This window comes from Myotis yumanensis, unplaced genomic scaffold (assembly GCF_028538775.1).
Source record: "Myotis yumanensis isolate MYYU_CA2020_CCGP unplaced genomic scaffold, mMyoYum1.0.hap1 SCAF_5, whole genome shotgun sequence".
Classification (NCBI taxonomy): Eukaryota; Metazoa; Chordata; class Mammalia; order Chiroptera; family Vespertilionidae; genus Myotis; species Myotis yumanensis.
Genome location: NW_027223756.1, coordinates 66,613,706 through 66,626,352, shown reverse-complemented (window position 1 = coordinate 66,626,352; position 12,647 = coordinate 66,613,706).

Sequence of the window (12,647 nt, the reverse complement as noted above, 5' to 3'; positions counted from 1 at the left end):
TATATTTGACATTTAACTCCTCTGCTTTGAATTATTGTTAATGTCAAAAGTATGAAAGGAATGGAATTAAAAATTTTTTAGAGTTTTAATGTTGAATGCAACTGCAAAGATAAGGTTTATTGAAGTGTCAATTATTAAATACATTTAATTATTTTCTCAGAATATTGTTACATTTATGATGTTTTTCATCTCTTAAAAATGTTCAAACAAATATATGCCCAGTATTTATATTGTATGCATTCTTTTTCTTAAAACAGTCTCCAAAAATTATTAAAATGTCAGATCTCCATAATTTTTGATCCATCCCTGTGAAAAACCTGACTAAAAAATAATAAAGCTGATGATATTTTGAGAAAAGCACAACATTGAATTCTTACAGACAAGATTTTTAATATATTTTTATTATTGATTTTAGAGAGGAAGGGAGAGGGAGAGAGAGAGATAGAAACATCAACAACGAAAGAGAATCATTAATCAGCTGCCTCCTGCATACCCCACACCAAGGATCTAGCCCACATCCTGGACATGTGCCCCAAACATGAATGGAGCTGTGACCTCCTGGTTCATAGGTTGATGCTCAACCGCTGAGCCATGCTAGCTGGGCACAGACAGAATTTTTTTTTTAATTTCCTTACAAACTTTGAATAATGAAACATAGGACTATGTACATACCTTCCCAAGATTGTTGCTGGTAAAGACAAAATGATATTTGTGAATGTCTTCCACCTGGGATCTACATATATGGTATGAATTGTTCTTTATCATTATTTGTATGTATTTTGCTTTTTTATTTCATTTTTTAATTTAAACATGTATTAAATATTTGAAGCAATAATGTGGCTTTCCAAAAGATAACTTTGAGGGTAGATATTTTTCCTTTAGTTCATATATTTCTCTCTAAGATTTTCCCCTTTTAGGGAGACTTCCAAATTTAAAAAAAAAAAAAACACACACACACAAAAGAAACAAAGTTTCACTTACTATCTACAGGTGGAATACAGTAAAACAGATAAATAAGTGTGGGCAACAAGAGTAGAAGTGAAAAATAAGAGAAAGACAGTTACTAAAGTGTGTTTGGAAGAAGCTCTGGAAGGAAACGCAGAGACGTTAACAACTAAGAGGAAGAAGTAGAGAAGATGGAAAAAAGTGGGAACTTAAAACTGCCCAGAAAATGTCTTTTTTATAGAAACAAAAAAAATAGCAAACAGCATTATGTTTTTACTTTAGTGCAGGTCAGGAAATGAGCCACAGAATCAAAAAATGTAAACTGTCACTACCTACTACTAAATTTTTTACTCAATTTTAAAAGGGCTGGCTTAGAAAACCAACATAAAATAGGCTGCCCAATCAGGAAGATAGCTTAAGCTATCACAGCCCACACAAAAAATGTCATTGATGTGGTCCACAGAATAATGAATGCTCCCTTTCCAAGATGTCCACATCCTAATCTCCAAAACCTGGGACTATGAAGCTTGCTGGTAGAGTTAAATCCGCTAATCAGCTGACTTTGAGATGGGAAGATTACCCTTGGTTGTCTCTATGGGCCCAGTGATCACAAGGATCCTAACAACTTGAAGAGGAGGGCAGGAGAGGGAGAACCAGAGAGATGCAACAAGAGAAGGACTTGGCCAAATAGGCTGGAGGAAAGTGGAGGGAGGGGTCATGTGCCAAAGTATGCAAGCAGCTTGGAGAAGCTGGGAAAGGCAAGAGCTCTATGGATGCTGCCTGCTAGCCTCCAGAAGAAATGCAACCCTGACAGCACCATGCTTTTAGGCCAGTTAAACCCACAGGGGACCTCTGACCTCCAGAACGGTAAGGTAACAAATGTTCGATGTTCTAAGACCATTAAGCTTGTGATAATTATGCTGCTTTATAGTTGCATGTATATGTATTAATGACTTGAATGAACTATACTTCATCATGTGGTGAACTTGTTGAAGACAGATTTTATCCCAGTTCCCTTTTCTATTTTCCACAGCACTTTTACAGAGCAGGATAATAATAAATGCTTGCTTAATTGACAGGTGAAGTAAAGTACCATTTCCCTGTCCTTATTAGTGAGCGAAACACACTGTGTTTAGTGTCTATTCTTTCTGCTCACCAAAGCAAAGGTATGTGATCAGATATCCCGAGAGATCCTGTTCAGTTCAAACTGAGAAAACTACTTTCTTTTAGGACTCAGTATGAGAGAAAGAAGATCAGAATAGTAAAATAGTTTTTACATTTATTTTGTTGTTCCCAAGCTCTTCTTTAACATACTTCCATAAATGAGTTTTTCCCTTACATTTTTCTAATATAAAAGAATTTTTAACATAAAAGAATATATCTTTTAATATAAAAGACTACACAAAATAGATTCAAAACCTTATCATTGACAATAAATGTAGGTATTTGAAAGGTAACCCTAAAATATGGAGATTTAAAAATACACATATTCAAATAAACTGCCTTGCAGAGAGGCCCTGTATTGTATGTGCGCTATTGCATATTTTGTTAAAGAATTACGGTCTTCTTGAGACTAGTGTCTGAAGGAATCTTTCAAAAAGTATTTTCATAACTGACTCCTTCCTCCCTCCCACCTTTGAAGCATTTCTATATGGAAGGATTGCAAGGGTTGCAAAAAGGAGATGTTATTCATCATGTCTGGAAAAAATATTCTCTTTTATAAACATGCCAATATAAGTTTTTTTCAACAGTGTCCCCAAAGCATTTCACAATGCCTGCTCTATAGTTTATCCCAATATTTTCTTTCTAGAGACAAGTTGGAGACAAGCTTATTCTGTTTTTATAAAAAAATTTTTTTCCTGTTTTATGGAGAAATAATTGACATGCATCATTATGTAACTTTACGGCATGCAGCATGATGGTTTAAATTACATATATAGTGAAGTGATTACCACAATAGGCTCAGCTAGCATCTATCTTCTCATATAGATACACTAAAAAGAAAAGAAAGAAAAATAAATTTCCTTGTAATGATAACTTTTAGGATTTACTCTCTTCACAACTTTCTAATCAGTTTATCACACAGTAGTGCTAGCTATAGTAATCATGTTATACATTAGATCCCTAATACTTATTTATAACTGGAATTTTATAACTTTTGACTACCTTCCTTTAACTCCCCCTCCACACACTCCCTGCCTCTGGTAACCAGAAGTCTGATCTCTTTTTCTATACATTTGCTTATTTGTTTGTTTTTGGATTCCACATGTAAGTAAGATCATCAGTATTTGTCTTTCATTGCCTGACTTATTTCACTTAGCATAATGCCTTCAAGGTTATTCATGTTGATGCAAATGGTAGGATTTTCTTGTTTTTAATGGCTGAATAGTATTTCATTATATATATATATATATATATATATATATATATATATATATATATAAATTATAATATATTACAACTTTATTATTCTTTCATCTATCAATAGACTTAGGTTGTTCCATGTTCTGGCTATGGCTCTCACAACTAATGCCACAGTGAACGCAGGACGGAAGATCTCTTTTTGAGTTAGTGTTTAGTGTTTTTTGGATATATTCCAAGAAGTAGAATTGCTGGGTTGTACAGTAGTTCCACTTTAAAATTTTTGAGGGTCCTCCATACTGTTTTCCATAGTGACTGTACCAATTTACAGTCCAACCAATAGTGAACAGGGTTCTTATTGTTCCACATCCACTCCACCATTTATTGCTTGTCTTTTTGATGATTGTCATTTTAACAGGCATGCGGTGATATCTCATTGGGGTTTTAATTTGCATTTCTCTGATGAGTAGTGACATTGAGCACCTTTTCATATACCTGTTGTCCTTTTTTTACATCTTTTTTGGAGAAATATTTATTCAATTCCTTTGTCTAATTTTTAAATTAGGTTACTTGGTTTTTCTGCTATTGAGTGGTATAAGTTCTTTATATATTTTGGATATTAACCCCTTATCAAAAATGTGGCTTGCAAATATTTTTTTCCCATTCTGTATGTTGCTTTTTTCACTGTGTTGATGATTTCTTTTGCTATGTATAAGCTTTTTAGTGTGACGTAGTCCCTTGTTTATTTTTTATTTTTTTGCTTTTGCTAAGTGTCATATCCAAAAGAATCATTTCTGAGACTCATGTCAAGGAGCTTAATTCCTACATTTTCATCTAGGAGTTTCATGGTTTCAGGTCTTACATTTAAGTCTTTCATTCATTTTGAGTTAATTTTTTGTGATATATTATGAGTTCAGTTTTATTCTTTGATGCGGTGAATATTTAATTATCCCAGCCCCATTTACTGAAGAGACTGTGTTTCCTCCATTGAGTATTCTTGGCTTCCTTGTCAAATATTGATCATATATGCTTGAGTTTATTTGGGGCTCTCATTAATCTGTTTTAAGTATGAATGTCTCTTGCATTTTAGTAAAATGTCCAAACTCTTTCTTTGCACATTTTTTTTGTATTACGTGACATAAACCAAGTATATAAGAGCACAGCACAGTGCCTTTGACATTCATGGGTGGTGATAATTTTAGATGATTTTATGTGCCAAACACCAAGCAGAACATGAAGCAGAACAAGATGACTTAAAGATCATTGCCTTTTCAAAGGTCATCCAGCAAGAGAGCTGAGAGAATGAGAGCTGCCCGTTTGAGCTGGTCTATTTTGATGCTTGAGTGCTATAAAATGTAATTTTTGAATAATTCAAGGGTGCTGTTTCTACTTGCTTGAATTAAATGCCTGAAAATTTAAGTAGTTCAGTATTGAATAGCTTAAAGGAAAACTAATACTTATGTGCTGAGTTATTTTTGAGATCAGAAAGGGCAATGGCATTAATGATAATAGCATCCATGACAATAACAATAGCTAACTGTTGGGTACTGTTCTAAATGTTAAATCATTCAGTTAACTATTTGTTATCCACTGGGAAAGAGATATATGTTTATCACTCACATCCTAAACATAAGCTTGGATGTTTAGAGTTGATGATGAAATAAAGCAAAAGTCCAAATGTATTTATTAAAAATTAGTGGACTTATTAAAATACTTGCATAAAAAAGAGAGAGAGAGGAAAGATACAGACCTCTGCATGATTTCTTTGATGTCTGCATAACTGAACTGACTGGCTCTTCCAGAATTATTTAAGATTCTGCTTTGTTTATGTAATAGAAAGTAAATGAAATACATGTTTAACTTTCTGATATACCATTAATGTCTTTTGTTTTAATCCTATGTAAAAATAGCCATTGAATTAATCCTATATAATAAAAGCCTAATATGCAAATCAACTGGTGGAATGATTGGCTGCTATGATGTTCACTGACCACTAGGGGGAAGTTGCTCAATGCAGGAACTACCCCCAGCCCACAGGCCCCAGGCCAGCCAAGGCAGGTGCCAGCGGCCCCCCTCCCCACCCCACCCCCCCCCCCCACACCCGATCGCCCCATCAGAGGGAGGAGACCTCGTGGCTGGGGGTGGGGCCAGCAAGTGGGCGGCACCAGGCCAGCCAAGGTGGGTGCCATCGGGGGCCCCCTGATTGCCCCGCAGGTCACCCCACAGATTGGCCCTGGTTGCCAGCCACACCTAGGGACCCTACCTGTGCACAAATTTTGTGCACCAGGCCTCTAGTGTATATAAATTTTGAGATTAGTTTTCCTTTTAATCTGGAGGGTATATCTTCTATTATTTTTATTGATTTTTAAAATTGATTTCATAGAGGAAGGTAGAGATAGATAGAACCATCAATGATGAGAAAGAATCATTGATTGGCTGCCTCCTGCCCATTCCCTACTGGGATTGAGCCCACACTCAGGCCTGTGCCCTGACCGGGAATTGAACCATGATCTCCTGGTTTATAGGTCTATGCTCAACCACTGAGCCATGCCGGCTGGGCTTTATTGATTTTTTTAGAGAGAGAGGAAGGGAAAGGGGGGGAGAGAAAGAAACATCCATGTGTGAGAGAAACATTGGTGGTTGCCTCCCATATGCACCCTGACCTTATATCAAACCCACAACCTGGGTATGTGCCCTGACCAGAATTGAACTGGCAATCTTTTGGTGCACAGGAGGATGCTCAACTAACTGAGCCACACTGGCCAGGGCTCTTCTATTATTTTTTTTAAAACATTATTATAACTAATTATGTGGAATAATTTCAGATTCAGAAAAAAGTTCCCAAAATACTAGAAATAGTTCTTATTTACCTTTCAGTTTCTCTGAATGGTAAGATTTTTAAATAACCATAGCTCAATTGTCAAAACTAGGACATTAAATTGAATTGAACCATGACTTCCTGGTTGATAGATTGATGCTTAACTACTGAGAAACACCAGCCAGGCAAGACTTTTTCATATTTAGGAATCATTTTTTTTTATCTATTCATATGGTATATGATATTAAAGGATTTCCTAACATTGAATTAGTCTTGTATTTCTGGAATAAACCCCATGAGGCCATGATTTATCATTTAGTAAGGTAAGGTTGGATTCTGCTTTCAAATCTTTTCTTTGTTATCTTTGACTCAATATCCGTAAATAAAATTTCTACTTTTGCCCATGATGGAGTAACAAAGACTGGCTTTAGGCTTCTTCTTGAAAACACTAAGAAATAGCCCCAAATATGTGAAACAATGGTTGGGCATCAGCCATTAAATAATACTGGTCCTTGAGAGACATGAAACAAATGAGGTGAGCTCTATGACTACCCAAGTTTACTGCCCAGAGCAAGCATGTCAAACTCGCAGCCAACAAGGGATATTTTTGCGGTCCAGCCAATATAATGGTATGTAAGAAATGTTTTAATAAAATTTTTGTAACTTAATTTTTACAATATTCTGTTATACATAATTATTAATAATGAACTACAGCATTCGCTGACTGATAACTATAATCATGTTGCATTCATTTCCCTTACACGCCTTATGCACAGGCACACATTTCTCTCCACTAATACAAGCAGCAAATATTTTGGCAACTGATTGCCACGTCATTAGTCTTGGACTGACTTGTTTGGCATGCGCAACAGGAAATATTTTGCTTTCGGAGAACAAGAAAAATAGGTTATTTGCATTACTCTTATTAATTTGTGCAGTTAGTCAGTGTCTGATAAGTTAATGTTCAAGAAAAAACATTAATTTTTATTAAAATGTTCTATTATTTTATGTTAACGATTACTCATTTCAGCCCTTTGTATTCAGAGTGTCTCTATTGAAATAAACCTACGTTTCTATGAAAATTGAAGCTTTTGTTTTTGGGGGGCCCACATAAACTTAAACCTTGTTTATTTGGCCCGTGTCAGCCTTTGAGTTTGACAGAGAATATTCCAAGGTCAAACAGTGATGGCGAACCTTTTGAGCTCGGCGTGTCAGCATTTTGAAAAACCCTAACTTAACTCTGGTGCCGTGTCACATATAGAAATTTTTTGATATTTGCAACCATAGTAAAACAAAGATTTATATTTTTGATATTTATTTTATATATTTAAATGCCATTTAACAAAGAAAAATCAACCAGAAAAATGAGTTCGCGTGTCACCTCTGACACGTGTGTCATAGGTTCGCCATCACTGGTAGGGCAATGAAGGGGAAGCCTGGTAGAATCCACCAGGATTTGAGGAGTGGCTGCTCTCCTCCCCCAGTCAGCTCCACTAGGAATGTTTCCCAGGGTTCTCCCTAGATTCCCTGTAAGGTCTTAGTGAGGTTCCTCAAGGAAATGCCCACAGGAGAGTGAAAAATGCCCTCTTTCTGTGGCCTTAGGACATTCACACCATCCCATACAGTGCCTTTAAAACTTCTTATTAATACTTAGATAAACCTTATAACTAGCTCACATGACATTTGGTGACTTCTACTCCAATTAGCAAGTGCTCAGGTCCTGTTTCTCTCTGCAAGTGTCTGTTTCCCTTCAAATTCTATGTTGCTTGCTTGCCAAGCAAACTTATTTCTTGAACGGGCTGAAAAAAAATTAATTGTTCAGCATTTATTTATTTTTTCATAAGTGTGTGAGTGATACTCTTTTCAGCTATCTCTATCTTCAAGCTGAAACTGGAAGTCCAAACCAAAACAGTTTTAACAGGAAATTTATGTGTATGACATTCAATGAATGTGGTGCTATAAACTATAATGAATAGATGCAAAGGTTTGCTGTGGGATCTAGTTATGCTAATATACGATCATGGATGCAGGACAGTCCTCTGATTCTGTCCCCCACCCCTATTCTTTCCCAGAAAGCTCATTTATTAATGAACCTCCTCTCTGCCATCTTTGTGAAATACTACACTATTTCTGAGAACGCAGTCAGGTGGTCAGCTCCACCAATATTAGATCCTCCTGTCTTGCCTCTAACATTTGCAATCCCTTTCTTTCTGTTAACGTAATAAACATTAAAACCTCTGAAGAATTTTTTTTTTTTTTTTTTAGTTTATTTGAGCCAAAATGTCGAGAATTGCTGGGAAGCAAAACCTCCAGGGATTGAGATAATGCTCCAGAGAATGGCAGTTTTTCACCTGGTTTTATACATTACAATCAAAAGGCGAGATATAAGTGGGTTACACAAAATTCCTTGGTGATAGATCAGGGAGGCAGGAGAAAGCAAAGTGAGAAACCTCTGAGATTGGATAAAAAAGTAAAATGATAGACACATACCTCTTTTACTTATGCGGGTGCAGGATAGTTAACAGTCAACAATGAACTCAATAACAATGAGGGATTTGTGGTCTCCACAGGGTGGTGCCTGTACTTTGAGGAGTTTGGAAAAAAGAATATTACTTTGACATTCCAACAATATATTGTCATAGATGCAAAAAAGACAATAGACAGGCTCAGTTAAGGTAAAGATTGACCTTTGTCATGGAAGATACTGGCCTAGGACATGACTACCCACCATAAACTGCTTTTAGTTTAAAAAGTTTTAAATTCAGACCATTCTTTGTGGTTATTTTAGGTCTCTGCGTCAGCCAGGCCACCATACGGGCCTTCCCTGAGCTTGTCAGGTTAGCATGTGGCCCCTTTTCATCCACATTTCAAACTACCTCTAACTGGAGTGTGAGAATTCTCCATTCTCAATCGTTTTCTGTTTGTTCCCGCTTATCTTGGAAACACAACCGCAGTGCTCTCCAAATCTCACCTTTTCTAGAAGGTAGTCATGCCAATTGAAGGTCACCAATAATCATTTTTAACAATTTCAAAAGCTGAGGCGCTTTTTTGTGTGATAAACCTAAATAGCACAGCTGATCTTATTCCTGACTCCTTATAACTTTGTAACCCAAGATATTCTCTAGGTTTAATGTTGGCCCAAATTAAAACTGCGACTTCATCACTTTGTTATACTGAGCAATTCTCTTCAACCTTTCCACCTCTTTGCCTAGTATTGCAAGGACATTGCAATTTTAAATGTCTATGATCATATTAGATTTCTATACATTCTGTAAAAACAGCTGTTCTATAGAATTCCACTGTTTGAAGTAAAATGTAACAGCTGTATACATTTTATTTCAAACAGTGGAATTCAATGATTGAATTGTTTTGGTAGATGTCAATAATTTTAAAATACTAGAAACGTTAAGTACGTAGTTATCTATCAATTGCCACCTAGAAATAACCCTCTGCTAATATACCACATTTTATTTCATTTTAGTTTCGATCTCTTCAGGGTGAGAGTTTCTTAGTAGAAACTTCCTTCAGTTTGAGACTCATAGAGGAGAAATTGTTAACAATAAGCAGGACAAGTAGGAAGAGAAACTTGAAACAGAGGAAGAGGAGGGGGGAGAGGAAGTCTATCTGAGGAGGGAAGATCTTGATATATTAGAACAGTGGTTCTCAACCTTCCTAATGCTGCGACCCTTTAATACAGTTCCTCATGTTGTGGTGACCCCCAACCATAAAATTATTTTCGTTGCTACTTCATAACTGTAGTTTTGCTACTGTTTTGAATCATAATGTAAATATCTGATATGCAGGATGTATTTTCATTGTTACAAATTGAACATAATGAAAGCATAGTGATTAATCACAAAAACAATATGTAATTATATATGTGTTTTCTGATGGTTTTACGCAATCCCTGTGAAAGGGTCCTTTGACCCTCAAAGGGGTCGCGACCCACAGGTTGGCGACCCACAGGTTGAGAACCGCTGTATTAGAAGAAAAAAGATAAAATTGCCTTTTTTGTAACTTTCCTAAAATTATTCCGTTCAATAGGCTGTGACATGTAAATTTCTGTGATTTTTAAGAGTGATCCTAGATACCCAAAAGTGGGGTTCTGGTTCTACATGATTTTCTTGGTACCTGCACTTCGATTTTCTCTGCTATTCACGAGTAGCTCTTCTCTTGTACTTACATTTTGTTCCTCCCAGGACAGTTCTCTGACTTCCATTTTGACCAGTTTTCACTGCTTCCACCTCTAATCAGGTCTTCAGATGAGACCATGGTGAGTTTAGTGACAATGCACATCTTTCTCTTGTGATCACATATCAGAGTGAAAGTTAGTATGTGAGGGAATCTGGAGCATAATGTGGGTTTGGATAGTAGAAAGAGTTATCATTCTGCTTTTTGTGGAAATGGGAGTTACATCTCATTTAGGAGAGATTCATATTGCTCTACATTGTATATGCTGGCCATGGCTTTGTTGATTAAGTCCCAAAAGAAACAACAATGTAAAAAAAAAGACATAATTTATTAGAAAATCCACAGGGCTTTATGGGAACCATCCTTACTTTAAATAACTGTGTGAAGCCAGAAGAGTTTAAGAATGCAACAGTTTTAATACTCAGTCATTGAGTGATAACAGACACCACTTATGAAATTGTAGCCTAAAAAGTGAAGTAAATTATCCTACTACTTTATATTTTCAGTGAATCAGTTAAGTGCAGTACAGAGTCAACTTTTAAAGTAGTTCTTTTGAGCAAGCAGACGAAACTCTAAATATTTCCTATAATAAAAAAAAAAGCATATAATTAAGAGCTCATAAAACTAAGCTGAAATCTCTAAGAACTAATTATCTTCTGATGCTCTTAACCTTATTTCAGGTTGTGCCTATATTCATGACAACTAAGCAAATTAGGAGGCATAGAATTTCAGAAAAAAAAACAACTTGTGTGAAAATGTCAAATTCAGATATTACCACTCTCAACAGTACAAAAAATGAGCCTAAAATGGTCTCAGAACAATTGCAGATGAAGAGAACTGAAGGAACGTAGCATAAATTGCTGGGCTCAAATACTAATTTTATAGAGCAGATATTCATGATTTCCAGAATATACATTTAGCTAATATCCATCCATGCCTTCCTACATGCAACATATTTGACTGCTGTTTGCTAGACACTGTGTTATGCCAGATACTAATATGCAATAAGAGGCACAATGCCTGGGTCCAAAGTGTTTGTAATCATACAGATATGTAAAAAAAAAAATCATACAGATATGTCTTTTAGCAATTTTATTATTTTGTGAGCAATAGTAATTTGAAGGGTATTTTTTAGTTTTAGTTTTTTTTGTTGTTTTTTGGTTTTGTTTTTTGGTTTTTTTGTAAAGACTGCATAGGAAGCATAAGAGAAGCCTTCAACTTGGCTTTGATGAAAGAGAGAATAAAATAAGGCTTCTTAGAATACTTGAGTTCTATAATATTATTATAATGATTATTTGGAGTATTAAAAAAAAGACATGATAGGTAAGAACAAACAAAATTTAAGATGAAGGAAATGAAGGAAGTCCCAGAAACAGAATAGAAACAAAGACATAAGACAGATAATTTCCAATCCATTAAAGGGGGAAAAACTTAATAAAGATGTGTCAACAAGTGGTAGTCATGGTGGTTAATTTTTTCAAATTAACTGGGGGGGCCAAATATTTGGACAAATACAATTCTGGGTGTTTGGGAAGAGTTTAATATTACATTGATAGACTGAGTAAAGCTGATTGTTCTCCCTAATGTGGGTGGGCCTCATCGCACCTGAAGGTCTGAATACCACAAAATGGCGGGCCTTCCCCCAAATAAGTGGGAGATCCTCCTCCGCCTGCCTGAGGCCTCTGAGCTGGGACATAGACCGTTCCCTGCATCCAGGCTCAAATGGAAATATCCCTTCTTCCTGGGTCCAAGCTTGCCAGCTTTGGGACTAGATCTATACCATTGGCTCTCCTGGTGTTCAGGTTACCAACTGAAGATCTTGAGGCCTTATCAGTCACCATAATTGCATGAGCCATTTCTTTAAATTAAATAAATAAATGAATAAATAGATAAATAGATAGATAGATAAAAAGTGAAAAACTAATTTCTATTGATTTGGTTTTGCTGGAGAACACTGAGTAATACACAGTTTGAGCTACTAAAAGCTATCTAGAAGTCATGGGAAATTATAAAATAAAAATAATATGACAGACATAAGTTCAAACATGTCTATCTATAATAATAAAAGCATAATATGCTAATTAGACTGGAAGTCCTTCCAGACGATCTTCCGGATGAAGCCGGGGCTGTGAGGGAAGTCCAGTCCCAGGTGCCAGAGCGAAGCCGGTGCCGGCAGCTGGGGGAAGGAAGGCCTACTCTTGCACGAATTTTGTGCATTGGGCCTCTAGTTAGCATATAAGTATTATTGATTTAAAAACACAAAATTTCTTAAAGGTATTTGAACAATTATGACTAAACAGTGAAACATTCCTGGTGGTAAAAGAATTGGACA